Source organism: Rissa tridactyla, chromosome 4, assembly GCF_028500815.1.
Source record: "Rissa tridactyla isolate bRisTri1 chromosome 4, bRisTri1.patW.cur.20221130, whole genome shotgun sequence".
NCBI classification, from domain to species: domain Eukaryota; kingdom Metazoa; phylum Chordata; class Aves; order Charadriiformes; family Laridae; genus Rissa; species Rissa tridactyla.
Genome location: NC_071469.1, coordinates 40,019,437 through 40,047,100, shown reverse-complemented (window position 1 = coordinate 40,047,100; position 27,664 = coordinate 40,019,437). Strand labels below are relative to the sequence as shown.

At 39.3% G+C, this 27,664-nt stretch overlaps 1 protein-coding gene across 4 annotated transcripts in view; it reads right to left on the bottom strand.

Annotated features, from left to right (window-relative positions):
• The window catches only part of PALS1 (protein associated with LIN7 1, MAGUK p55 family member), a 57,797-nt gene extending 31,534 nt beyond the window's left edge, over window positions 1-26,263 (bottom strand). For 2 of the 4 annotated variants that reach the window (XR_008466251.1, XM_054200360.1), the window contains exons 1-2: window positions 26,113-26,263; window positions 4,461-4,570 (exon numbers count right to left, since the gene is read on the bottom strand). The gene's annotated coding sequence lies outside the window, so the exon portion shown is untranslated. The remainder of the gene's footprint in view (window positions 1-4,460; window positions 4,571-26,112) is intronic. The other 2 variants (XM_054200361.1, XM_054200362.1) reach the window with 2 other exon arrangements.
• Between the last annotated feature and the right edge of the window lie 1,401 nt (window positions 26,264-27,664).

Below are 27,664 nucleotides of genomic sequence, written 5' to 3'. Positions count from 1 at the left end.
GTAACACTCAACCATGTGTAAGCACTGAAGACCAGAGAAATAAATATATAGTCTGAGGTAAATATTAGTAATAGGCAACCATTAGTAACATTGCTTACATTTTCAGTATAAGCTCCATGCAAGATGCAAAGGGCATATAAATTCTTGGAACAGAGTAAGAAAGACATTTAAGTGACCTGTGATAATAGCTGCTCACTTTTAGTATTTGAGATCTGAGTTAAGTCAGTTAAGAAAGAAACAAAAGTTACAAGAAATTAGAGTTGTCCTGCAGTCACACCTTAATAGCAATATTCAGAAAAATAGCGTTAAAATTTAAGAGATTTTTTAGAAGTTTAGATGAAGAATATTTTTGATATCCTAGAAAGTTAGATGTCTCTGAAGCAAGCAATAAGCAGTACAGGCAAAGTAATCACTCACAGATAATACAAAAGATTATACAAACTATCACTTATCAGACAGCTTAAAATTTGACGTTACCAAAATATCAAACCAACTCCAGAAAAACCCGACCCCCACAGATATAACTGGTTGGTAATCCATAAAAGCATAGGCGCACTGCAAATCTGGAATGCTGAACAACTTCCTTTAATCAAAGAACCTCTGATAGTGAGCGACCTCTTCCAAACCTAAGCCCACTCTTCTTTCTGCTTTCTCAAGTCTGCTTCGGACATCATGAATTCTCATCTCCCAACAGTTTTGGAAAAATGCTACTGCCCAAGCACAACAAATGAAATAAGCACATAAGGAAAAAAATGAGATCAGCTCTGAAGTCCCTCTCTACAATGGCCCTAAGGAATTTAAAATGTAAATTATTACACTGATAAAATGTTAACTCAGTCTTCAAGTTCAGGTGTAGTGTAGCTGAGGTTAAAATTAAGATTCAGCTTGAGGCAGGCACCAGGAACAGAAAATTTCATTCTAACCAATAGCCATGGCATCAAAAGTCCTATGATGAATTATTTCAGAAACGTTTTTCTTGACTTTTCTTTCTGAAGGTTTCTTTCGCAATTTTAAAAATCCCAACATAACAACAAGAAGGGAAGGTTGTTACACTAAGTCTGCTCATTGCAAGTTGTGCATCATCCAATAAGCCAGCTTTTCAGGCCAAGAGGAGCTTATTTTGTTACATTAATTCTTATACTGAGGAGGAAAATTTACAGACATACTCAACAATACTGATTTTACTACATCATATGTAAAATATATAAAATAATATTTGGAATTAACAGAATTCTTTTCCACTGTACAACTTGGTATAAGCAGTTTTTATACTCTTCAGATACGTACAAGTCTCCCTGTGTTACACAGGGTTTGGTTGCTCAAAGTTTAATAGGGTTAAATTGTGACTTTGACCGTCTTCCTTTGAACTGCTGATATCTAACAGGGGAACCTTAGTGTTTCCACATGACATGTAGATCTTTCCAAATAAAGCAGGTTTATGTCCAACTTCATATCACAAGTCTTACTGATATGGTCCTGGAGAGCACCTGCGAGAGTCTCTTCTTCGCAGATCACTTTTAACTATTCAAATTTTTGCCCTAGAGAGGAGGGCTTGAATAAACTCCTAATGTAAGTACAGCTATTGAGAAAGGGCACTTCAGTCACCCTGATCACACAAGAATTTCCCTGTGAGGTAATTATGTACAGCAAACAAGCCATATTTCTGGTTCAAGTTCAAAACAGCAAAATTAAAGAAAAAAACACAACTACTGTCTTACTAACTCTACTTACTATTCTCAAAAATACTGTATATCGCAAGGCACACATCATTCTTCATACTGACCTCTAACAATGTCAGGCTTCTATCATTCCTTTAACCACCCTCAAGACACTAACCAAAGCACAGCCCCCAAAAGCTCTGTCAAAGAATAAACATACACAAATGCAATCATCTTGGTGTGCAAGACAGATGCTAGTATAAAACACATACTGACAGGGACAAACAGAAGTGCTGTAAGGTGGTTTATGTTTTCACTTGCTTCCTGGGGACTGTGGCTGGTATGCATAGCAATTCTAATTGCTTTAACAACTAAATTCTGTACAGTAAGATTAAATTTGTTTTGCTTCAGCAACTTCCAAAGAGCAAAAATGACATTTTCTGAAGGCTGAGGTTTTGCGTTACATTTTAGTGGTGTTTAAAATTCTTTCAATGCCAGAAGTATGATTAGACTTGATAGTTCCCTTTTTAAAATTCATTAAAGCTGCAAATTCTGAATGACTGCAAGGGAATTCAGCGCTCACCTCCAACTGAATTTCATTAGTTTTGGCACAGTTGAGAGTACAAAAACCCAACCTACATCTGTAATTATATTATAAACACAAGAAATACATATTTAACATCATGCACTGTGCAAAGGATTTATCATCATCTGAAAGTCATATACCATGACAGACATGGTATATTAAAATATTCATTAAGAACAACTGGAGGAGGAATTCCAGGTTGCTGGAGTGAATTAAAAGTTAGATTAAAATCACATACGAGATGCTTCCTGATATCTGAATTACTAAGTATGCTTAGTATAAAATTATGCTGGAGATCTCTACCACGTAATTAATGGCTCACATAAACAGTAGGTCTTCTGGTATTTTTACTCAGATTTCTAAGCAAGCAAAACCTAAATCATAAGAATCACAAAATAACAAAGTAAAACATGTGAGTAATTCCACAAATGGAAGCTCAGTGTAGGAAAAAAAAAAATTCCCAGCTTTCCCTGCATCATCTCCCAAGCATCATTTGTTTCTTCAACAGTATTCCAGTGAACCTGACAGATTAGGAGATTTGGAAGCCAATTACATAAAGGAAAGCACAACACAAACCATGCTGCACAGCATAAAATTAACCACTACTTGATGAGAGTTAAAGATTTAAGTTTACAGGAGACAATACTTCACAGATATCTCCTATGGAGATTAATAATACCTAAAATACCTGGTACAGACTGGGGCAGCCTGATGTTTTCAAAAGTGAATAAAAGTTACAAAACCTATGACAACTTGATACTATTTTTCTTGATTTAAAAAATTCTGTAATAGAAAAAAAATCATTTTTACACTAACTCTGCAACACGTTCAAGACTGTGACTTCTGGTATAGTTTGTTTGGTTTTTTTTAAATCTACAATATTTCATATTATTTTCTCTAATTAGGAGCTCTAGCATAGACTTGGTTTTGGAAGAAAACTCTTCCTTTAACATCCAGCTGACTCTTATTTCTAATAATTTCAGACCAGAGTTCATTATAAAACCTGTCAAGCACAGAAACTCAGTTCAACATGTGTATTTCAAAGGGCCTTCAGACATGCCAAGAGGTTTTAACATTCCATGCTCACTTAAATGTGCGAGGCAAAGGGCAAAACCCTCAAAAGGGAAGTGATTTTCACTGTTAGTGCTTTCTAAATTACATTTGTACAAGAGCAGCAACAATGATAACTTGCAACCCTAAAGCACAGAGTAACTGAAAATTCAGATGCTAAGGTTAGATTCCACTATTATGAATTGTACAAACAGATTTTTCAACATGCAAACATGGGAAATTGTAAGCGTATGTTTGAATCGCACTGGTATTACATTTAAGAACTGTGGTCTATTTAAAACACTTTCAATTTTATTAGGCTTGTTTATCTGTTGATGCAGTGGCAACAATCAAAAGTCTCACAGCTCAAGAGCCGGCCCAGTCTATCAACTTCAAAAGAAAAAGGGCTACTACCTACAGAACAGATACGAACATAATGTTTTCCATGAAAAAACATGGATCAATTAGAGCATACATCATGTCAATGAACAGCCACATCACTTGGACCTCTCTTCAGCAACTGCACCTTTGCAGTAAAATATATGCAAGATACTTTTGTAATTTTCGTGTACAAACTATGTGAAATGACGACACACACAGAGTGTATCACATAATTTCACTGTATATTTGCACATGACAAATGACTGTGTGAATTTTAACCTATTTGACTGCAGAAGCATAAACTGCTTTCTAAGGCACATCCAAAGATTGTTTTATATAAATATTCAGTGCAATACAACCCTCTATTCTTGTTTCAGTCACTCTTGTAACTTTTAGTCGTATCATATACTACATATATTTCTAAAAGAGGCCATGTTTAATTTAATTACCTAGTGCTACAGACAATGGAGTTTGGATAAACAATTCTTGCTGCCTCAAAATTAAAAGCAGAAATGCAAGATTTTTAACTGTTATCACTATTCAAAGTACTCTTTCTTCGTTGCCAAATGTCCAAAATAGCGGCTGGTCACTCAGCTGGCCCAGGGAGGTGATATTTTCCCCCCTCTCCGGCTCCTCCGGTGCCAGGGCTCCCCCGGGCAGCAGCTGCAGCCCCCCATTTGTAGGGATCAGCATTTCCCCACCAGACCAGATCGCAGCACTGCTGGCTCCCACGGAAGCAGCTTTGTCAGCTCCCACACGCTCAGGCCAGGAGCTGCAGGACTTACATCACATGCCAGCCATACCACGATGCTCCTCAGCTCGCTCTGCTGCTTCTCCCCAGATTTTGAGACCTGGCAGCCTGTCTTCCAGCCCTGTTAGAAACAGAGACTGTTACCTAAATGCAGAGGTGAAAAAAAAAACAAACCACTTTTTGTGAGTTCTATCAAGCTTGGTCAGCACATGGCTAAAACCTCTCAATAAGCAGCTGGGGTGACACCAATAAAAAGTCTCTAGTACAGCACTTCAACTGTTCTATTTACATCAATCACTAGAAAACATACACCCTCAGTGATTCAGGTGAGGAAACCAGTTGAAGAGATACGTAGGATACACCAGTGCAGATTACTTTTAATAACATATTTTATCTCTGTTAGGTCTAAAGAAATTAATGCCCCCTTACAATAAGCATGATCTAAACTTTAAGAAACTGAACAGGCTGATTTTCATAAAAAAATAACACAGCAGTCATATGAAGACGGAGGAACACTTAAATTTTATTTAAATTCTTACCAATCTCTCTGCAAAAAACACAGGTTGCACGCTCTATTACTAGCAATCTTCCTTGATTAGTACCTCAATAATGAGACACTTTAATCAGTTAAAAGTGATAGCACAGGTCAAGCAGAACCAGTGCACAAGAAGCTTGCTTTAGTCTTAACAAATCTGACTTTCCACTGCAGTAGAAATGTTTTTCTCAGTTACATAAATAATTAAAATGGTTCCAAAATCGACTGAGATTAAAAATATTTGTTGAAAACACTAAGGATAAACATCTTTCTTATATGCCACAACTCCCTTTGCTTTAAATACACACTACCACTTACACATCAGCATTGTTTATTTTCAACTTTTTAGACCAAATGAAAAGTAGACAGGAGGGGAGAATAAAGTTTCAGCTGGGGAGACTACAGATGTGTTGGGGAGAGGCAATGACAACAGAAACAAATCAGAGTAGGCTTCAAGAAGCTTATTGCTAAGAATCACATATATAAACAAAAACTTAAGACTTTTGCCACAGTCATTTAAGCATATTTTAAAATTCAGTAATATAGTATTTAACTTTTGTTTCTATTTTGCCATCTGTATCACCAATAAGCCTCCGACACAGTTTAATGCCTTTTGAACACTTGTGAGCAACTCCTACTGCTGACAAGACCTAAATTCTATTTTAGGTGAAGAGCACGGCAGAGGGCAGTCTCTACACTGATGAATGAAAAACTGAAAAAAAAGAAACACATTCAGTTTTGAAAAGTAGCCCACAGAAACAACGAAAGCTATAGTTCATCAGATGGTCTGACATCCACATTACCCCAAACCAGCACATAGATTTAATTCCCTAGTCTCCCACGATGGTTTAGATTAATAGACTACAACTATGCATACATTTGAATACCCAGCTCTAATCAAGTCTCTAGCATCAGCAATCCTGCTCAGCAAGAAACATTTATTTTATACATAGATACTAGCAGATAACACGGATGTCTATGGGCTGCAATGAACAGATGATAGAACAGTGAAAGAAAAAATGCATTATCTTAATTTAGCCGTTATTCCAAACGTTTAGAAACCTTCAAGCATAACAAATGAAGAGTAAAGAAATTCCTAGAATTCCTGGGGATGTTAACAGATCTCACAGGACAGCCAGAAGCATGATAACGAGACACTCATTTCTTATCACCTATTCACAGACAGTTAAGACTTCAGATTTCATTGTCTTAAAAGTAAACATGCCTGTCCTCGTTTTAAACAGTGTTCATATTCTCTGTGAAATTAAAAATACTGCTGCTATTTTAGTTCTCTAACAAGATTCCCCCACCCCCTTCAAATTGTGTCCTTTTTGGCTTGGGCTCTTGTACCCTGGTCTCATTTTAATCCCTGTATTTTTTAGCATATTATTTTTTAATGTCAACGCTTGGCACTGCTTCACTACATAAAACATAGTACTAATAGTAAATGTTCAAGTGCACTAATATGTAAATGACACTTTCACTTCAGAGATGTGACTGAACCAAAACTATACTGAAAATACGATATTCCATAATTTACATCTCATCTGACATTTAAATTCATACAAAATGGCATTAGTTTAGTCCTTGACAACAAGTTGTTCTTAAGCCATATTTACATTATTCTGGGTAAATAGAAATTTCTTCTTTACGTTTTAATATTCCAATACCTGGTGAATCAGATAAACATGTTTAGAAACATCTAAAGAAAAAGGGAAGACAGGCATTCCTCGCAGGCTTTCATCCAAAAATGCTGAAACATTAGCTATTAATTCAGTCTTCAAAGAGGGTAGATACAGGGACCAAGACTGTATTTCAACTTTCGATGACTGAGCTATAGGCTTTGCAAGTTCGAAACGCAAAGTCTTACAACATTATGCAAAAAAGATAGATATGTTAGTCTCTTTTATGTGGCCTTCCTCCTTGGGCTTTCCTCAACTCTTTTTTGCAATATTATCTGAATGGACAAGAGCAAAGTGGTTGTTTGTTTGTTTTTTAACTTATTGAACTTAACAATTTATCCTGATTAGCTCTGTCACTATATTACTCATAGGTATGTCGGGGGGCAGGGGATAAGGATGTTCTGACTTTTTTTTTTCTGACCACAAAAATGAGTTGAGACTTCTAAAGATTTAAATTCTGAACTATAGACGTAAACCACAAAATTGTATGACTGATAATCTCTGCACTTCACAGAGCTCATGGTCACTACGCACCACAAACTCAGAACAACCACATTTCATTTGAGTTCTTCTCTAGTTATTTTGGCGGGGGGCAGGGGGATGACCACAAACTATTTTAGACACTCAGGTCTCTGATATCATAAGTTTTTCATTCCTAAACTCATCTGAGATTGTGGTGACTGTTCTAATGAGCAAACCCCTAAAAAACTGCTGCATAAGTTTTAGAAATGTCCTTCTGAAGGATTTTCACTTCATGGGCATAATTCCCTAAGGTTTTCCTCTTTCTAATTAACATCACCTGTACTTGATTTTTCTGGAGGACACTGTAAGCAAGGCATACCAGCCAGGCAGTGTATGTCTGTTTTTTCTACGATACCCATTTCAGTGTTACTACTTTGCTGAGATGTCCTGTTTGACAAAGACGACAGGAGCCCTTGCTACTATAGAAGAAACCAATCATCCTCAACCAAGATAAATGCAATGCATTGTTGTGGTGAATATATCCCCAACAAAATAGTTGGTCACAGCTGCAGTTTGCATAGAATATTATGCTCAAGTGAATTTGTGTACATGAAATCTGCTGGAATGTTGCTACTTGTCTTCAACTTGTCAGGAGTGAGAAAAGTCAGAACTCAAAATTTTGCAGACTGAAACAACTGTTCAGAATTTGCAAAGTATTGTAGTTTCTTTATACTGTGTCAGTCATGTTACTTAATATTTGCAGAATACTTCAGTAATTTCTCCAGGAAAATCACATAATTCATATGCTTGTGAACAGCTTACTCCCCAGCTACTACCACAGAACAAAGCTGACTAGGCTTTCAAGTGTGCCCTACTTTTGGATCCTTTCAAACAGAGATCACATAGTTCATGAATTTATGACAAGAACCAGAAAAGAGACTGAGTGTCAGTATGATTCCTTGAACTGTTAAGCTGGGCTAGTTTGCTGCTCCCAAAGACTGCAGTCTCATAACTCTTTCTCTTAACTGCTCCCTCACCCTCTCCACTTTTGGGTTGTACAGCCAGTACCTTCTCTGATAGCTTTGAAACTTGTCAAATCTCTCCATGAATCACCTTAATTCAACAAGACTGTAGAATGTTACAAAATTTTTTTTTTGGTTGGTTTTGGTCAAAGTGGCATGCTAAAACAGCTCCCCATACTCTGAAAGGTGACAGGATTGGCACAAGGGGCAGGAGCAAGGGGTTGAGACCAGGGAGGTAGAGGTGAAGAGAGAGACAAGGAGAAAGTCTCCCTGCCAGCAGCAGAGAGACAACTCCAATGGAACCTCCTCTCATAGAACCGTATTCCGTGAATTCATCCACCTCCTCTGCATCTCATCAACAGCTACTGATTTTGAAAGAGCTTTTCATCCTAAAAAACACAAGCAAAACCCACCAAAAAAAACCCCAAAACACCACAAAAAGAGCAACCACATACCTACAACCACTTACATCTCTTCCTGATGATGTAAACAGGATAGCTGAAGAACCTATTAGTTTCTCTTAAGAGGCATACCCCGAGACACTGTGGGTATGAAGGACAGCAAAACTTGCATTTATCTTCAAGCATTATTTCCTCCCCCAAAAAATGTTAAACTGAACACCCATGTCTTAAGAGCACTATTAGAGGAGATCCTACTGAAAAGTCTGAACATTTCTGCACATTCATTACTTTAAGATACTCAAGTAGTATTCTGAATCTATTATCTTCATGTGAATAGTATAAACACACTAGATGAGAATCCACAACTCAAAAGAGCTTGCTGATTGTTTTTTTTTTTTTAACAGTAGACAGCAATAACAGACATAAATCTTAATTTTCTGAGTGCCTGCAGCAGAAGGCATAAAATGGTACACCTACTGGTTAAACACCAAGGGAAATAAAAGTACTACCACCTCCCACCTCATACATACATATATCTGTACAATAGAATTCACATATGGGTAACCACTTGGAAATGGACGAAAATTACAAATCACCCATATTTCAAGCCTTCCCGATATTTATAACAAAGATCTGTTAAACTTATGGGAACAGTGCCAACCTTGACTGAAGAACTCATGCCGATTCGTTGGACATACTATAAGGTAAGACTACTGAAAAAATTTATACCATCTAGTAACTTAAAACAGAGGTCATGAAAACACCTGTAGAAAAATACTTTATGTGAAGTGTTACCAGAATTTCACTATAGGATATGAAAATCAAATGTTTTATGAATAACCTACATTACTAGACTTCATAATAAAAATGCTTGAGAAAGCTTCATGAAGGCTATAAAGACATAACATTAGAGACCTTCTGTACCTTATAAGAACAGTCTCTTTCTCTCCTATTAAATGTAAGTGCACTCTTGGGCCTAATGTTAGCAATCAATTAAACAAATTAAGATAAAACCCCAACAGGAACATACTTTGCAAATCGAATTCAAGAACATAAGCACTGTGGCTGCAGAGCTCTTTCACAGTTCAACTCTTTTGCTAAATCAAAGGAAGTACGTTCAGTTTCTGAAACCCTGTTAAAGCAGACATTCTTTTTATTAAGAAAATATCAGAAATTTGTGATAAACTCACAGGAATATAAGATTCTCTTCGATGTGAAGAGAGGTAAACTTATTTCATAGGTAGTAGGTGCAATAATTCTATTCAGAAAACACGTCATCACTTAAGCTGTTGAACTAAGATGTTAAACATCGCTATACAAGTCAGGGAAAAACACTGGTAAACTAAGTGATGTAAGTCACTCCACAGAACTCTCAAATCACACTAAGGAACAAAAATTCAACACCGAGGAAGGTGGAATTCATCAGAGACCTCTCTTTACCTAAGATCATGGAGTGAATCTCCTACTGCAATGAACTTCCAACACAGCATTTGAACCTGAGGACCTATTTCCTCTCAATTCTTACACTAATCAAGCTGAGGATGACTCTTCAAACACTAATGTTAAAAACTTTGTTTAAAAACAACCTTTTCCCTCTTTCATAGCATCTTTAAAGCCTTCTTCCCTCTCCCAGTTTGAAAGCTGAACACTGAATTTTTTGCATAAGCAAAAAAATTCTCAACCATCTTGGATATTCTGTGACAGTGAAATGGATAAACAATGAAAAGTATGTTAACCTATACTTTACACTTGCTTGTCCTAATGAGTACATAATTATTCTTTCAAAAAAAGCCACCCCAACATAAGTTTTGCCCCGTCATTAGAACTTTCTGAAGTGTCCGACAACTAAAACTGGTTCCCCAAACTCGTATTACCTACTACTACCCACTACAATAAAGAAAATTGTAACAACAATAGAAAATGGAAATCACAATCCAGAAACAGCCAGTCAGTCTTCCTAGTTTTCTGCGCAAGTTCAAAATTCACTAATTTGTCCCACTTTATCTTTCATGCATATTTCTACTGCTATAAAACCCCAAAAAAGTTTCTCAACAGAAAAGTAGAAAAAAGATATTTGGACATCGCTTCTACCTGATACGACTGTGCATCAAAATCTAATGGATGCAAGCTAAAGAAACTTCTCCACAACAGACAAAGTTTTCCTCCTGGTGCAGATATCAGATCTCAGGAATTCAGATATTTTGTAACAGGAAGTGTGAAGACAGGAAGAACATCTTCAACTGATGAATGCAGGATATCCTTACATTTCACCACCCAGTGAAGTAAATTGTATAGGTATTATACAAAAGGGCACTGAACGTTAAGAATACATTCAAAGAAGTTATTGAGCAATACTTAGAAGAATTACCCTACACACCCAACACCTTAAATAAATACCTAAAGATTAAGTTTGTACAAGCTCTACATACCAGTGATGCAAACGTGTTTATATGCATTACCAATATAGCTGATAAATCTCTGTAAAGAAAACATGACAACACTTTAGTGTCCCCATATGTAGAACTCAGTCAGCAGGTACTTCTGAATCAGAAAGTAAGAACTCGGTGTCCCAAAATAATCCCAATGACATAAACTTTAAACAGGGCCATTTATAGCCACTTTAGGTAGCAGCGTCTTCACTAATCATTGTTTAGTTTCATTCCAAAAGAACCATAGTATTGACTCCTTTGGAACAAACTTCTTAGAAGTTTGAGCTTCTTAAGAACACACTGATGCCATCCAACTGAAGATAAACTGCTATTTAATTCAAAACCCTAGAGCCAAATTTCCCATAATTAAGCTTATATAAGAATGTAAGCTGCATATTTGGCAGTTCTACTTCGGGTTAAAGAATGAAGCCTTCAGTAAATTAGCCTTTAACAGGTTTTACTATACTAATCCTTTGAATAAAAAGAAGCATAACACTCTGGGCATAAGGTACTTCTTCCTTAAATTCACATTTATAAAACTGTAAAAATATGAACTTTCGGGTGTAAACATTACTCAAAATGATGATCCTGGATGCTGCCCTCTCGCGCTGAGACCACACAGACAGGTGTTTTCCTCTAGGGGCGGAGACAAACCAGTAATCTAACACCAGTCTTATGAACAAGACTGCACTGGTAACAAACACTCTATGACACTGAAGCATTCCAGAAAACAGTGTTACAATTGTGAAGCTATCCCAAGCAAAACTGATTACTAAAACGTGCCAGAAATACTGCCATTCACCATCAATAAGGCAGTCAGGACAACTTGAAATATTATCAGTGCTTCTGCCCCAAAACTGGCAGCTTTGCCCTGTTGCAAAACCAGGTGTCAAGACTTCAGTTGCTGCTCCAACTGACCGCCACCTGAAGTTGCATACAGTATGAACGCTAGTGAGGGTGGATCTTGGTTTTCCCTGAGAAAAGCCAGAGAAAGGATTGAAAATGTAAGGGGGGAAAAATGGGAGAGTCTAGAACTAAATGGGTAATTTTTCATTCAAGCAATGATCAAAAGAATAGCGAATTTGAACTACTCTAAATTCCCTGCTTGTATAAAAAGCAGAATGCAGTGTCAAAGGGCAAGGCTAAGATGACAGAAGAGACAGAAAGAGCATAACTGGATATGGGCCTCGGTGCCAATATCAGAATTTCTATACACTGCTTGGGAAGCTGCCACTGTCTTTACACGAAGTTTTTTGGATCAAAGAGGTCAGCCAAATAGTAACAGCAAAGAGTGAAAGCTGTGGTCCACTGGAAACATAAATCTGTTTCTTCTGGAAGACAGAGGGATGGAAAGAACAAGTATTTTCTCTGATTCAAGTATAAGAAACATGATGAAAATTAAACTGAAAAGGTTATGTATGTAGAAACTGCAACAACCTAGTCTGGCGCATCTACCTTGAAAGTAACAGGAAAAAGCAGCAGATTTTGCAGAGAAAACTCTGAAATATCACTGTGAAGCACCAAAGCTACAACAAGAGCACAACACACTTATGCCTTCACCGCAGTTACCCTAAGAAACAGTCAGGTTTACAGAAGGGGTTTCAGTCAAGAAACTTCATCCGGACCCTAACCATACACATCTCTAATGCCTGACAGGCAGCATGAACTCTAGTTACTATACGCCCATGCTTCACCGCTGCAAAGCTTGAAAATACTTGGTCCTTCTGTTGCCTGGCAATTTGAGGAGACTTGACAAGCTAAAATGGGAAACTAGGTTTCCTAAACATTCTTTTTCTAGATTTCACTGCTGCAAATTCTCACAATGCACTGGAGCAGCACAGCTGAAAAACTTCAGGATGCAACACTACACACCAGCCATGCCAGAACACGCACATATATCCGTGTTTCAGAACAATCTCGAGTTACAGCCTCTACTTCTTCCTACCAGTTTTCCCACTTGAGCTTAGGATATGATTCTGCAAGATGGAGACAATCTTCACCTTATTCCAAACCCCTTTTCTGACTTATTTTACACTGTCTTTGGCATCAGTAGAGCTCTCCACGAGCCAGCTCAGTGGAATAAAACAGCAGAGAAAAAAAAAAACAAAACACCAAAACCAGGAGAAAGATACCTCCCTTTCTCAGAAGCAAAAAACTCTAATGTGAGATCATCTGCACATAAACAGTGGTCTCTCTTCATCACCAAAATGACCGCAATTTTTGACCACTTACAGACTTTTAAAAAATAAATTGTTACCAACTCTTATTGGTTACAGAAGAGCCAGTTTATACCTAAAAAAAATCAGACAAAATGTGTATAAGAAAATTCCATGTACTCGTGTGTTTAACTGAAAGAATAAATATAATCCAAAACCACTCCTGAATGGTGCTGAATGTTGCTGTGCAACAAATGATTCCAGAACAGAGAAGTACCCAAAGGTAACAGAGAGAAATTAAGAGACATGCTTCCATTGCATGTCAGATAAAAACAAGGATGGCAGTGAATGCTATCATCTTTCTCAATTTCAGAAGAAACTTACATATGTGGATTTAGGACTAGGAGTTTTGGATACCACTTACAAATGTGAGCTTTTGGGCTCTGGCAAAAATGAGAATTCTCAAATCAATTAGAATGCCATCCAATGATGTCACCCAGTACAAATAAGGCTACTATTTAAGCAGTATTTTCTTGATGGCTACCTGAATTGTTGCAGACTATTTTAAATTATCTGTCATTAATGGTATTTTTTCAAATGTATTAGGTTACATTATGAGGAAAATCCTTGATCCTTTCTTCTAAAAAGAAAACTAGACAAGTCTCTGTTAAGATAAATCAATCAACATATAGAGTTTAGGGAGCTTCGGTTTTCTCTCATCCAAAGACGACAATGCACGCCTTCAACCAGAATAGGTTTTGCTCATTTTCTTAGAAGAACCAAAAGGGTCTAAAAATCAGTAGTTTAAATTATACAGACACACCAAAGTTTACACATGGAACAAAGTAAGGAAATACACAAAAGGATGTACAGATAAGGAACAGCCTATAGAAGTTAAATCATGCATTTTTAATTAAAAGAACAACAGGCTATTCAACAAAAGTTAGATCAAAAGCCGGTTTGCTTATAAAAATAAACTTACAAAAGTCATTACTTTAAGATTTTATTAAGGACTGTGCACAAAAGGATCCAAATAGCTGTGTAAACTGAAAAAGATATCCAAATACAAGGATATAATTCCAGTCAACCCATCACACAGCTATAGCAGCTAAATAGTATTAGGGCAGTGCTGCTGGCTCCCTCAATTTCCCAGCTCAAGGTATCAGATTGTCTCAACAATATTTTTCTAACCAGTAATTATTTTTTTTTCCACCACAGGACTAGGTGAGTATGTGCAATCAAGAGCTCTGACATAACTGCAAGTCAATTAAAAACAGTTTTCTAGCACAGTTTTCAAAGTACCACTCAGTATAATGGCTGAAACAAAACACATTTTAAATCCGCAAAAAAAATATTTTACTCAACATTCCCAATAAGCAGTAAGAGACTGTGAAATTTTGCATAATGACAAAGCCTGCAGATATGAGTTTAGAGGAAAAGACAGGGACCAAAAGAAAAATTAAAAAAAAAAAAAAATCAAGTGACACTGTGAAGGTCCTGGGTCCGGCACAACTGGCAGTGGCCTGAAATTAATAAACCATGCTGAATTTAATTTCTGTCTGTGCTATGCTAACCAGGCTCTCCAAGTTCCCAACAACTTACTAGCTCAGATACCTGCATTTTAATCATGAGTAAAGAGAGCAGGGCTCTCAGACAACAGACTGCTGACACTCCAGCACATCCCAAAGTATGACTTTGTAGGATCCTGGCCAGATGCGTAGGCTACTGTCCAGGCACCAACCTTAAATTCTTTTATTTACTACAACACGCAACTGTTGGTCCTACACATACAATACAGTCTAATTATGAAGCCATTTAATATGGTCCTTCAGGCAAAGTTGAGTAGACTGAAAATACTATTAATACAGTATTTTAACTGCAAATTGAAATGTCACATTCTACGCCAGTAAAATCAGTTTTGTAAATATTTTAATTTTGTTAAAGTAAGAAAGTTCAAAAAGTAACAGAAGATGCTGCAGTCCTAGATTTTCCATTTGTCATAAATACAAAAGCAAGTCTTTGGGCTTTAGAGTTTATCTAGGTCTAGAAATCAAAAGAGGGTAGCAGAGATATGATGCAGTATTAAGTTTTCTAAAAAGCCAACAGGTTGGCCCAACTTCTAATGCAGCAGGTACACCATGAACAGCACTGGTACCTTACTGGAAAGCAGCTCCTCTGATGATTGTACTAACACCTCACAGACAGGAGTTTTTTTATTACTCTGCTCTGCACACTACTTTCTTTTCCACCACCCCTCTGGGCACTCGTTACATGCACTCTGCGCGATGCTAGGGAAAAAAACAAGGTTCCAAGATTATGCTTTCTAATTTTGCAGAGTGAGAACATAGGTTCTTGCCCTAAGGAAGCATTTAATACTGAGATCTTTTCAGTAGGAAAAAAAAAAGAAACAACAAAAAAAACCCCCGAGACTTTTCCTGAACAAGCCAAGAACACTACAGTGACATTACCATTTTGTCTGGAACCTGAGCAGATAAAACAACAATCACTTTTTCAAATAATGTCAGAAAAATACTGACCTCTTGAACAAGAGCTGCAACACTGTTCACATGCCAATTACTCAGAGCAATCAACTGGCAAGTCTGGTCACTGGGTTTAATCTTTAGTGCCAAATCAACCAACTGTGTTAGTGAGGCAAATCAAAGCAGGTACATCTGATTTTCTCTGAGTCTTGATGAAGTTTCTAAATTTTATCATTACTTTTTACCATCAGCTACTTAGGAAACAGATTTTGGGATATAGCTTATTTGTTGTCCATTATTGCTGTTTGTCACTTCAAATCGAATTACCACAATGCAATTTAGGTCAGATTATACCTTAAATCCATGAAAATAATCAATGCAGCAACCATTAGTGATTATCAGTGGAAACCACAGACTAATCACCCAGGCACCCTAATTTTCCAAATCAAGTCTACAATCTTTGCTTTATAAAGCTGCAGAAATTTACAGCTTTTGAAATCAAAGCAACCATTTTCATCCTTCTGTCATATCTGTTTATCAGAGACACTCTGATAAATAAAACAGTTTTATTCCATTCAATTTAAAGAAAGCATTAGAGAGGAGCTGTAGTTCTCTGGTCCCCTGAGACTGCAAATGTTCTCAGCAATGCAGGCAGAGAATTTTGTTCCAGCACTACCAAGGCTACAATGCCTGCAATAACAAAATTTACTTTTGCAAAGCAGAAATAACAGAGCAAAACTAGGAAGGTTTAGGTATCCCACAGATGGTCAGACTTCATCCACTGCCTCCAGGAGTTTTGGAACTTGAACCAAAAGCTTCACATGCCCTTCTCCAATTGACCAATCGGTTAGAAGATACTTATCTATCTGGTAAGTATTTTCAACCTGATGCCAGATGACATTTTATTATTAGAAAACTATTTACTCAGATTTATCTAGAGAAGAGCATCCAACAGAATCAACATTCAAAACCTTGTTCTTGATGAATTCTACATTTATGAAGAGAGATAGAACTATTTCCAGATATTTAGCCAACACTCACAGATTAAAAATATACTGTTCCAGAAAAAAAAAAATCACCTAAGAGATTAAGTATTGAAATCAGAATCTATTATTTGAGGTCAATAAGATTTACGAATATCTTCACACTCCATTAACTCAAATCATTCTAAGTATGCACCTATATTCTTTCAAGACTAGTTCTGGAATTTTGAATACAAACAAGGGGTATTTATTAGAGAACTTTAAGTTTTAACAAGCTGAACCCATAAACATACTTCTAATGCTTTCTTATTCCTCTAAACTTCAAGCACCCATTCAAATAGTTCCCATGCACAGTATTTCAGTCTGACTTTGAGTACCAGGGTCTTAGCATTTTTTACAATGTCTCTGTTTTGCTTTCGGTTCTGCACAATCTGTTGTGGCGCGTGTTGATTTGATGCACTGCATTTCTGGATGGTTCTACACTGCAAGTCTGGAAACCAAAGCCAGTGCAAATTTTACCTGCTAAATAAAAGTCTTCAGGAACCTACCTGTAAGAATGTACTAATATAATGATATGTGAATCCTTGATACCCGCAATGGTCTGCAATAATATGCTTGATTGTTTATGGTTTTTCTCAAAATACAAGTCAGAAGTCAGACATGGAATTTGTTGCAAAGAGATCATAAATTATTATTTCTCCTTGCATTATTTTTTTCAAATAAAGAAGAAAATAAGACCGCATAAGAGGCTGAGCTGACGGAACAGCAACCTTAAGTTAAAGATGTTGATAGACAGGCTCTAGCAAATCTTGTTGTAGCAGATTAAGTTACTATACTCAGCTGCAAACTCTGCTCCCATCAGAAGTCACTGATACCAAAAGCCGAGTTGGCAGAAGGGAACATGTGCTGACACCTCAGCCACTTCAGCGCTAAGACTAACATCTTAGTTTGGGTCCTCTCCCTCAGATATTACACTATGAACTGAAGTGACTGAGGAGCAAGTACTTCTGCTAATTCTGCAAATGATGAACTAGAGCAGAGGAGCTGAGTAGGGAAAGGTAAAAACCTGACATCACCAAATCTGGCAAGATTTCCCAGAGCTATAGTTGCAAACTAAATTTCTTCTGAAGTAGTCAGAATCAGATGTGCCACCTGTCACAAATCCATCCAAGAACAAAAAAAAAAAAAAAGCACACTCTTGCCAAAAAAGTGTCAAAAGAACAATTAAAACTGTTAAACAATTAGTAACTAAGTTTCACAGGCACCGATTAGTCATATTACATACCTTAAAGGCTGAATACTCAAATTCAAATTAGCTTTAAGAAATCAAGAACTGAGGTTTTGCATGGAATTTTAATTACCACATGAAGTCCCAACTACAGAAGTTATAAGCAGCACTAACACACGTAATACCAGAAGACCAGTATTAAATATCTTTTTAAGATTTGACAAGAGTGTGCACTTAAGAAGGAACACAAACTAGCCTATATTTACTACCTAGACACTTAGGTATGCAGCTACATTCATTAAATATTTGTAGGAAAAGCCTTTAAAAATATTGACAGAAGGAGAACCTGTATGAAGTTCTCACCAATAGAAATCAGAAAGGCTTAACTGGCTTAAGGGAAGAAGTATATATAAATTCAAGTTTGCAACTCAAGTTGTTAAATTTAAAAAGAAAAAATGCAAATATTTCATAGTTCACTACTACAAAAGTGGTATTTCAGATTTTATATAACAAATTAAGTAAAATTCTTGAAACTTCCACTGCGCAGTTATCACCCTAGGACGTTTTATTAAGATTAAACACATACAACACTTTATATAAGGTTTATAAATTAAGAACCACCACTGATCAGCCATGGAAACCACATTCGAAGCTTCAAAGAGAGCTTGTACATAGCAAGCGGTCCTTAACTGTTCACTTCTGCAGATTGTCCCCTCTCATCCGCATTTAACTGAGGTTTTTAGCTTCTAAGATTCCTTTGCTTTTCCAAACAAGTACATAATATAAATTTCACGTCAGCATCATGTAGATGCATTTGTAACAGTGGGCCCCACCTACCTTTGCACATTGCTCACTGATCAAAAACTGAGCCATCAACACAGCATCCAAAGACAGACCAAACAGGACACATTTGTAGAGAGGAGTTCACAGTTACTGTATCATTATATTGTTATATTAGTTTTGTTAATCCCTTGCTGGGATTTCCCAGCTCTTCAGTTCCTCCTTTTGTAAAAACAATCAACCAACACCCCCCATCAGCTTGTTACACACCTGTAGCCCAGTGCAGCACAACCTCTGGTTGGGACAATGTACCACATTTTGACAGAACAAATAATATAGAAGTGTCCTACTGAGTCAGACCAGTGATCCATCAAGCCCAGAACTCTGTCTGACAGTGGCAACCAGACATGCCATTTAGGGATAACTTGTGCATCCACAAGTTCAACTGTTGAAGAACACCAGATGGTACATTCTTGACTGTTCCACTATGAACCATTAAACCTATCTGTCAATGGATTTGCTGTCCAGGAATCTGTATAACATGTTTTTTGAACATGCTGCTACTGGTTGCCTCCACAACCCAGTGTTGTCCATCTTCCCCATTTAGAGACTCAACTCTGAGAAAGACTCGTGTTTGAAGGTCTGCAGAAAGAAAGAATGAATGCAAGAAAACGAGCAATAGAAGAGTTGCCAAAAAAAGTAGTGGCAAAAATGTAAGTCCATACTAAACCAGGAAAGATCTAAGGAAAAACAACATATCATGACTATTCAAATTGATCATATGACTACTCCCTAACAGCAATAAGCTTAGTAGTCTAAACAAGACATTTATATAAAAAAGAAAGAGTTTAACCTAAAAATTACTTCCTAAGCAATAAGCCAAAATAACTCTTAACTGACACTTCAAAACATCACATAATCAGACGCAGAGTTCTATTTTTCAGCCAAGAAGAAATAGCTCCTTCTTGCACTTCATTTTGACCTCTCCTTACTTGAAAATTGGCAAAAGCTTAAAGAAAGTAATGATCTACAAAACATGTCAAAATAGCCAGTCTTAAATAGCTTTTTGCCTGTTCTGTTATCTTAAAACCATCCTCAGGTTTTTTTCTTTTAGGAAGAAGGACAAGTAACATTTATGTTTTGGATTCCTAACTTTCCTTGGGATACACTTTCAGTCCTTAATCTTTTCATTTTGCTTGATGAAGCAATGAATAAAGAAATTTAAGTAGCCTAAAAGGTTGAAAACTGTCTACCCAACTCCGTAGAATCCTCAGGTTGCCACTTTCCACTGAAGCCAGGTAGCTGGCCTCTTCAGAGCTCTAGCTAGCCCTCATCATATCGGCTTGAAGCAACACGTTTCATCAGGAAGTCACTGATGAAAAGTCTGCAAAGAAAATCACAACACACACTAGACGGAATATTCTATAAACAGGCAAGAATCTAAGTGATAACTCGTAGAAAAAGTCTACAAATCTAACAAAAACTTAGGCTTAAACAGATTTTTTTGTGCTGTTTATACTCTTAAAAAAAAAGTGAAACAGACTATTCCACTGGTCAAAATCAAAACAATACTGCTGGGCTCATAAGTCATTTACACAGCCCAACAAGACAATGCCGAGCTGATCAGCTTTTACCTCACTTTAAGACACGGTGCTAATTCCTCCCTGTAACTAATTAGGTTACTAATTTAGAACACATCTTGATTACTGGAAAAAAATGAAATGGTAAGAGCTTGCATTATGTTGGTTTTAGTTATCCTATAACAACAATCACCACCTTTAAATACATACATCCAATTAAATTTCAACTCACTTCCCTTCTCCTGCATTTGAGAACTTCTAATACTGTTCAAACAAAATGTAAATGCCAGTGCATAGTGGCACTAAGCAATTCCATCACCGCTTGATCCTGCAGGAACTGATTCTGCACAAAGCACGTGATGTCCACTAATGCTATGTTCTCCCACTAACACAGGACTAAGTTTGTCTGCTGACATCATATGCCCTTTCAGACATCGGGAAGAAGAGATTTGCTTTCTGAAAACAAGGATATACATATGTAAGAAGTACAATGAACATAACACAAACCAATACAATCCCAGCTTTCATCTGTTTGAAATCTCTGGATGCTTAACCCAAAAGCATAAGCTTTGTCTTCAGAGATCGGATATACCCGGGGAATTAGCAATATGTTCTCTTAGCCAATGCAGTTAATTTCTATGGTGCACAATGCTGTTATTTGTAACACAGTTTTTCTACAAAAGCAACTTTAATTTTCTTAGCTAAGGTGCACTGCATTACTCCATGATTAATCTGTCTCAAGTTTCATTAACAGTGGCTGACAAGTCAATGGCAATTTGATAAAACAAGACAAACGATGGTGGCCACAAGTTCTCGAGCACAACACTGCATGAGATCCAGTATTAAGGTGAAGCCTTAGTTTTATGCACAGAGATATCACATTCTATAGAAAAAGCTGCCATGATACCTGCTGTGCTGAAGAATTTAACTCAGTACCACAATCACCGTGCAGAAAAACATGCTTCCCTCCCTAGATTCCTTCTCTGCCACGCTGAAGACTAGCTTCTAAAGTAATTAACAGACAAGGTGTTACCAAAGCATACTACCTTCATTGACCTTAATTGTGAAGATCATCCCAGTTAAAAGAATACTTGGGTTTACAGCTGAATATTCAGATAAGAGCTGACTGCTGATCTCTCTGCCACCCAAACCAAGATCAAGATTTGGCTCCAAGGAAATGGACGGGTGATGGGAAACTTCAAAAGTGAACTGATTTCTCTCAACAGTGTTTTTAACCAAGGCATCATATCAGTTATATTTTACCTGCCTTCAGCCTTGAACAAGGTGAACTATTTAAGTTTTGCTAGTCTTTCATATACACCTCATTAAACGCAAGTCCCTCCTATGCCATCATACTGCTCACAACTGCTCATGCACGTATCACTGGCAATCAACAGACTGTTGAGACGAAAAATGACTCTCTGTCCTCTTTTGATCACACACATTTGTAGTCAGAACTCCACTCAACACTATTGGTACCCAAATGAATACTTCCTTTCCAGCCTCTCCTTCCTGACTTTAAAAATATACACTTATCCTTGGAAACAGACTCGGAATGCGTACAGCCACCTCCCAGTGCCACTGCCAGGTCAAAGAGCAGCTGCTGAGGTTGCACTGGCACTTCCCGGTTACCAACATGTTTTAGTTTTGCTGAATTCAACTTTCTAGAGAGCTTGAAGATACCATGGAACAACTTTACACAGTCAAAATAAGACAATTCACACTGACTACTCACATAACAGTTGATGTACATACACAGGTATGTGCTTTAGATGGTAACGTACTGACTATTACCACACTTGATTACTCCTAATACCTTTTGTAAAGGACTGCTTAGCTGTCCTTTCACTTTTAACGTATCCTTCAGCCTGAAGAAGAGAAGGCTCCAAGGAGACCTTATATCGGCCTTCCAGTACCTAAAGAGGGCCTACAGGAAGGATGGGGAGGGACTCTTTATCAGGGAGTGTTATGATAGGACACGGAGTAATGGCCTCAAACCGAAAGAGGACAGATTTAGATTGGATATCAGGAAGAAATTCTTTACTGTGAGGGTGGTGAGGCACTGGCACAGGTTGCCCAGAGAAGGTGTCAATGCCCCATCCCTGGAAGTGTTCAAGGCCAGGCTGGATGAGGCTTTGAGCAGCCTGGTCTAGTGGGAGGTGTCCCTGCTCAGGGCAGGGGGGTTGGAACTAGGTAATCTTTAAGGTCCCTTCCAACCCAAACCATTTGTGATCCTTACCAGAAATCATCCCTGGTTCTAAACTACTTCCCCCCCAAATCCCCAGAATTAGATCTACAAGATAACCTAAACATCATGCCACCTATTAGACTCCACAACCCACAGAGAAGCAAACAAGCTCCGCTCTACAATGAAAAGGGCACATTACAGATGCTATTCAAATGTCTAATACTCAACACGAGCAGGAACTGGCCAAGTCAGCCAAGAATAAACGTAAAAATCAGAGGTTTAAGTCTCCAGAATTTCACACCATGCTAGGAAAAAAAACCATAAATTCCTTTCATCTACTCTTTCAACACCTGGCCTGCAACGAGAAGACCTGGGTTCAAATCATCAATTTGTACTTGATGACACTTCTTGACAGCCAGTCCCTGAGCTACAGACCCCATTCACTCCCTTCCCAAGGGAATGTTATGCCTCAAGAATGAAAACAGCTGGTGTCTGGAAGCACCTCACACCCAAACATCCAGTGGCCTGGCAGTTAAGACAGATGAGGGGGTTCAGTTCCCCCCAAAAGAGAGGGATTTGAACCCAAATCTCAATGTACTGGGCAGGTACCCAAACCATTTACCCATCTGTAAAGAAATGCAACATCACATCCTACTTCTGCCAAAAAAGAAGTGTGCAAGATTAGGCCTTGCTGTATTTCCCGCTTTACAGAATGGAAGCATTCCTTGTACAATTGTGCATTACTAATGGTATCTCTGTTTGCTTTCTAATTTAACTGATGCAAGCTTTGAGAGTTACAGCATTTTTTTCTGCCCACACAGCTATGTATTAGAATGCAATTAGACACCCTTGCAGTATAAAACAAGTCCTTACCAATAGTAATACAGTTTACCACCTCTGGTTAAAACACAAAAACAAAAAAAAACACCAAAAAACAACCCAAACCCAGAAGTTACATTAAAGTAGCCTGGTATATAAACTACTTCTGTAGTTATAATTTCTTCTTTTTGTTTATAGTTCTGCTTTACACTTTAGTCTGAACTAGACTTAAAAGATTTTGTCATATAGCAATATTAGGAATGCAGAAAGGAGGAGTACATAAAACACTTCTTTTGTCAGAACTACTGTGTTGAAAAAAACTCCAAAGTGGATAATTATAGTAGAAAAATCATTTTGCCACCATACCTGATTTTAAACCACAGTATAAACTGTTTCCACCAAATGAGTTTTCAATCACAGACACACCAGCAAACCTTTTTAAATAGACAAATGCCTCTCTTCACTGTTAAGAAAAGGACAACAATATAGTAATATCTAATTAATATTTACAAAAAGTCTCGAGGTTTTCTGATGAATGACCAAAGTAGTAATTATTCTACTATTCCAAATATCGTAATGTCAAGCCTTTCTGCAACACTACCTGTCACACTAAGAAAGTACTTTTTTTAAAAAAAAAAGCCAGTTACTAGAACACTGAAGAATTTTAAACATGACATATTAATACAAATCCTGTTATCTAAGTAGCAGACTGTTTGAAATCTTAGCCTTCAGTGTTCTAAAAGCCTAACACTAACAGGTATGCACTTAATCAAACTTGCAAACTGGAAAAAAAAAAAATGAGTACCTGAAACAGGTAGTTACAACCAGTCGCATTTAATGTTAAGATCCAGTCTTTGAGGAGACGTCATAACAAAATTTGCATCTAAAAATGCCACAGGATTTTTTTAAAGCCTACAACTTCAAACCATAGCAAGAGATTTTAATTAAAAAGCAACAAATACAAGTGTCTTGAAAATATACTTATTTACATGGGAAAAAAAAAAAATATATATGGTTGCATATTGAACTTCAGACTACATTAAGCTTTCTGTGTCCACAACGCTCAGAATGAATGCCAACCTCTACACTGTATTTTTACTACTTCACATCACATATTGCTGTGGTCATGAAAGTTGCCTGACACCCCTCAATGGCCTGAGTAAGTCCTGCAGATTCCTAAGGTGGCTGTATCAGTCTAGCAAAAAAATATTTTTATTTACATTTCTCAGTCAGTTCAGATCTTTTGGAAGGAAATTTAATAAAGCCTAAATAAAACTACCATCTTTACCATCCCCTAATTCTACATAGCAAAAATTACCACCCACTGCTATTCCATACATTGCAAGGCAACATGACACAGAGTGGAAGGATGTCAAATCTGAAACAACTACTTTGAAAACAGCTAAGTGGTCATGTATTAACACTTAACTCTGTACTACTTTATTAACAGTAATGTTAGCTCAGAAAGTGCTGCAATATAGGTATTTGATGCCTTGTTAAATCCACAATACTAACGCTTAGTTAAGCTTTTAAGATGTGAAATTATGTTTGGGGTTTTTTTTTGTATCACATGTTGAAAAACAGGTCATATGTGTATAAACCAGACAGACTCTAAAGTGTTGGACATCTATATTTGGAAAAACAGCTCTAAGATGATTATAAGAAAAAAAAAAGTGTCCTGTTTGTGAAAATTCAGCTTAAAATCCAATGACTGCAGGCTCAGATGCCTAATTAAAGCCAATTCAAAGGTAACCTATTTTTGACAAATTCAGGAAAAACATCTCAATTCTTCAAAAAGACAGACAGTTCCCTTTAAGACAGATGAGGCTGTGCACTAAAGCAGGAGACGCTTAGAAAAAGACCACCACCAGTCACTTCTTAGAAGTTTGATTGCAGCCATCTACATATCATCACTTACGCAGAATGCAAGGATTTTGTTCTAGTAAAGGGAACTACGCAGCTAGTTTATGCCCAAATAATTCCATCAGAGAGGCTTTAAGTGTTAACCTTTTAAAAGAAAAATCCCTCACAGCACCAGCTGACATTTACCCCTTTACTATTCCTCGTTCTTTTTCTGGGATCTGTCCCACGTGAGACATCAAAGAATATTATTGGTTTAGACAGATATTTTTTTAAAAAGGTTTTTCAAAAAAGCCAAAGACAAGTTAACTTCACCTTCTTGAGCAGCCTGTCTTACGAAGCTCGAAGCGTTCTCTGCCGCTTGCCTGTAGAGTCTCTACCGCGGCCCAGCCTCGGCCCCTCAGCGAGGAGGGCACCGACACCCCCACAACATAACCAGCGCGTAGTTCCGAGCCAGCCTGTGCATCAACTGCTACCGACTATAAAACACACTGGAAGGCGCTCACATTCAACCTACTCCAACTCAACCCTGCAAAGCTTCATAAATCAGTACAAAGCGAGCTCTTCGCCGAGCTGCCAGGAGATCAGAAGTGCTGGGGGGGGACGAAGCCTCAAGTTTCTCCCCTCATTAGAACTCAAGCACCCCCAACCCCACCACCACCACCACCCACCACACACACACACACAACCACGCACAGCCAAGGACTGGAGGGTTTTCTCACAACTTCTGGGCCTAAGTCGGCAGCAGCCCCGCGGGGGGGCGGCAGCCGCCGCCGCGGCTCTCCGGAGGGGCTGCCCGCCCCCCCGGCAACGGCGCCGGCACCTGTAGCCGCCGCAGCCAGGGCCGCCCATCCCGAGCGGGCTCCGCCGCCGGGTCACAGCCCGGGCCGTCGCCCGGCGGGGTACGGGCACCGGCGCGGTCCCCCGAGAGCCGCCCAGCTCGGCCCCGGCCCGGCCGGACCCCCAGGCCTGCGCGAGCGCCCTGGCGGCGGGGGAGGCTCCCCGGCGAGCCGAGGCTGGCGGCTCCACGGCGGGACCTGTTGCTCGCACGCCGGGCGCGGGAACTGGGGGCTGTACTCACCGTGCTTGCCTCGCCGCCGCTGACACGCTCCAGCCCAGCCGCCGGCTGGAAGTCACGGTCGCCCGCACCCCGCGGCGCCTACCCGCCGAGCCACCCGGCCGCAGCCCCCGCTCAGCTGCGCAGCCGCCGCCAAGCCCGGCCCGGCCCGGCCCTGCCCTGCCCCCTCGCCCGCTCCCAACGCCGGCCGCCAAGCCCCGCCCCCCTCCCCCGCCCCGCCCGGCCGGGCCTAGCCGCGCAGGCGCGGGGCCGCCCCCACACGGGGCCGAACGGGGCCGCTCCGGCCGCCCGACGGGACGGGGCCGGGCGGGGACAGCTGAGCGCGCGCGCCCTCTGTCGGCCGGGCGGGGCGGGTCTGCCCCAACGGCCGCGGCCATGACTGGAAATGGCGGGCTGGGGCTCCCCTCAGCGCTGGTTGAGGACACAGAAGTCACGGCACTGTTCCCCTGTCTCCATGCTCCCGTAGTCGTGTCCCATCTCTCTACCACAGCACCCTCTGCACCCTGGAAAGGCACCTCCATGGCAGCTCCTGTGCCCTGAATGGACCTGGCTTTCCTGCCCAGCCTGCTCTGTCCTCTCCCACTTCTAGCTGTCTCCTCCTGCCCGCTCTTCCGCTGCCGTTTGCCCTGGGCTTTCCATGCCGCTGCAGCCCCTTTCTGCTCCACCCTCCTCCTCCTCATTCCCCCATGCTCCTCATGCTGCTGCTGAAGCCACAAGCCAAGCTTGAATGTCCCAGCCAGGCTGGGGCCTGTTGTGGTACAAAAAATGTTTCCTTTCCTCTGAGAGTCTAGTCCGCCTTGGGGAGAGCGGAGGGAGGCTGAGGCACAGAAGGCGCCCAGAGCACGATGTCTGGAAGAATGAAGGAAACGGGACATTAAAAGTAGTTTTACCAGGTTGTTTGTGTTCATGGCTGTGTCTTACAGGACCAGGGAAACGTATCTTCAGCAATGCAGTTTAGTTTGACTTTGAGCTGAAGACTGCATTCCCACCCCTGGTTTTTCAGGCTAGCCTGCCTAGATCATTGCCTGAGGCATTAGAAAAAATGTTCCATGTAACAACACCCAGAAAAAGGCTTTCTTAGATCACTGAAAAGTCCTAGAGATACCTGCTTTAGTCCATCTCTCCTTGCTTCAGTTTAACCATTTATAAGTCTGTGTCATTTAACTCTGTATCATTCTCCATAGTGAAATCTAGATACTGACTTTCAACTTCTATAATTTTACCCTATACCATGTTTTCTTTGGATCCATTCTAAAGATAGACACTCAGGCCAATTTTACAAGTCCCCAAACCAGACCCCCTGGTTTTCTTTTCTCACCGTGTGAAAAGGCCAGCTGACCTGACACTGGCGTGTGTCCTGCCCAGCTACCTGCTGAGGGGACTCCGAAAGCATTCTGCCTTCTCACACTGTGGCCCACACTCCCAGGCCCAGACTGTCTTTTTATTTGTTTGCTGTTTTCAGCAGTTACAGCAATGCCTTGTAACTGCATTTAACCAGCTATTTCTATTCTGACCAATAACAAGGGTCTTCGTATCAAGTGAGCAAAACTGCAGC